Source organism: Berghia stephanieae, chromosome 6 (genome assembly GCF_034508935.2).
Source record: "Berghia stephanieae isolate SIO BIC M18660-M18661 chromosome 6, UCSD_Bste_1.3, whole genome shotgun sequence".
Lineage (NCBI taxonomy): Eukaryota > Metazoa > Mollusca > Gastropoda > Nudibranchia > Aeolidiidae > Berghia > Berghia stephanieae.
Genome location: NC_088365.1, coordinates 63,743,935 through 63,746,434, shown reverse-complemented (window position 1 = coordinate 63,746,434; position 2,500 = coordinate 63,743,935). Strand labels below are relative to the sequence as shown.

At 34.3% G+C, this 2,500-nt stretch overlaps 1 long non-coding RNA gene across 1 annotated transcript in view; it reads left to right on the top strand.

Annotated features, from left to right (window-relative positions):
- Positions 1-414: 414 nt before the first annotated feature.
- Positions 415-2,500, top strand: part of LOC144975429 (uncharacterized) — a 7,451-nt gene continuing 5,365 nt past the window's right edge. The window contains exon 1 of the long non-coding RNA XR_013645913.1: positions 415-503. This is a non-coding gene — a long non-coding RNA (uncharacterized LOC144975429). The remainder of the gene's footprint in view (positions 504-2,500) is intronic.

Genomic DNA, 2,500 nt, shown 5'->3' with positions numbered 1-2,500 from the left:
GTCTCATTATCCAAATTATTTTATCATTACAATATCAGAAGAATTCCCCGATTTGACTTGTACATAATAAGTAACTTGTGAAATCAGACATGAACATGTATGAGCCAAATTACATGTAATCGATTACCAATTGTAAGCTATCGCCTCAGAACGGTAAATATGTCGGGATGACTAAAATGCTGAAAATTAAGTTAATAATCAATTATCTTAATCTTTAGGTTCGTTTATGTTTTATAGAGGAGAATGAATATGAAATTTATGAACGCTAAAAATAAAATTTTCTTTTCTTTTTTTTTTTTTTTTTTTTTTTGATTAGTTAAGCCATTCTTTGTCGCAACGCTCGAAGTGATATTGATCTTTGGATACTCTGAATCTGTTGTCAGCCATATAAATCATGGGTTTGGTTCATAATATGTTCTATTGAGTTGATTCAATCTAGACAGTTCCTTGACGTGCATAAAGAGTATATTCCAAATTTCTGATTATTTCAACTTGAATATTTGGTGGGGTTCTCTTTTTAAACATTCTTAAGCATTTATATATAGAACAACATCCACTAAATGTTCTGAAAGTGCAATATAAATATTCCCTAAGTAATAGCAACAGTCTTCATGTAGGACTAGGAGCGCCGTCTGTTAGGTGATATTATATATTTTTATATACAGAGACAATGCTGTTAACGGTCATGTACTCATTTTACACCTAAATAATACGTGTACAGAGAATGTGAGTGAAGAGTCTTAAAGGACTGAACTATGCACCTCTCAGAGCGTGACTCGAACCCAGGACCTTCTTATCCAGAGAACCAGTATCAAATCACTCGGCTACATAGCCGTGCATAAAGTAAATATTCCATATTTCTGATGACTTTATCTTGAGCACTGGATGGGATTTTTCTCACCATTCATGGCGGTCAGGGAGTTTATTTGCTGTGTTAAATAAATATATGCATGGGTTCCGATCGACGTGCATTTATTTTCAGGTCTGCTAACGCAATTCCTTTTGGGCTCATTATTTTAATGATGGAAATATTTTTAATTTAACCCAACATTTTGTCCATTACAGCAAAGTTTTAGGACAGAGTAAACTCTATTAATGGCCAGGTACACATTTTATACCTGAGTACAGTGAGAGAATGAGTAAAGAGCCTTTTTCAAAGATTCAACTATGCGCCTAGCGAGGTTCAAACCCAGGACCTTCCGATCCGAACGCGAGTGTCGTACCACACGATCACATAGTCACATAAGCTGCCCTACTGTCTTCAATAGGCTGATTGGTAATTGATGCTGAACAAAACTGAATTCATAGTAAAAGATACTTGTTTGAATTTCTGTGTTAAATCAAGTAAAATAGACATTATTCCAACCCTCCTATTGAAAAACCCTAGCATTTCTTAGTAAATACGTAATCGTTAAGTAATGCCTTGAACGTAATGAGTGGAAAATGTGTTCAACAATTGCAGAATAATTTTGCTCATTTTAGTGGTTTAAAATAATGTGCAAAAGACTACTTGTAGGCAATTTAAAACAATCATTTTGTGCGCATGAATATAAAATCAACGGGGTTTATTTTTGGTGGGGGAAGGTGGGGGGAGGGGGGGGGGGGGGGGGGGTGGTAATATTGTCATTCAAGCAGATGGAGAAAAATACAAATTATGGCGAATCGAAGTACTACTACCATACAAATGGTCATGAAGTACCTGCCTTACTTGGAGTGGTGGATTAAACGTATTCCCTCATTTCTTTGTATTTATTAAATACGTTATTATTTTTACCCCTTAATACCACAGGCTCAAAATGTCGTAGTGTTATTTTGCACGATAAGAATAGATCGTTATAAAAACAAAGAAATGTAAGAATCGTATGTTTAATACAGATCTGTAAAAAAAATTAACAACAGTGAAAAAAAAGCACATTTTAAAAAGGTAACAACAAATTTAACACAAAGTATGACGTCGTAGACAGCACAGACCGTGCAGTGACAAAACCCCGTATAACGGTAAAACCAGATTTTACAGGAGAGCCGTAAAACTGTTCAAATGTCAGTTCAAATTTTTATGATAACTATGCGGAGGATTTTTATAATAACTATGCAAATTTGGTATCACTTTAAGGTCTTTCCGAATGCTTTACCTTGTTTTGGTTTTTTAAAGAGTTCCTGATAATAAATTGTTATCTGAAGTTATAAGAAACATCTAACATTTTGGAACGTTTACCACAATTGATTAAATTATCACTATCCTTCTTCATAGCTGGAAAAGCATGGGAATAAAATTGAACCCAAACATTATCTGGAAAACTCACTGAGTTAATGATAATCTTGAAAATAAATAAAAGACTAGAAACAAAAGAACTGGAAGAAGAAGGCGAAGTGGGAAAAGGAGGAAAAAATAGAAGTTAGAGAAGATAAAAAACTAAAAGAGAGAAGGAAAGGTGGACATGCAATAGCAGTAGCAACAGCAGGAGAAGAAGAAGACGAGAAGAAGTAGAAGAAAACGAAG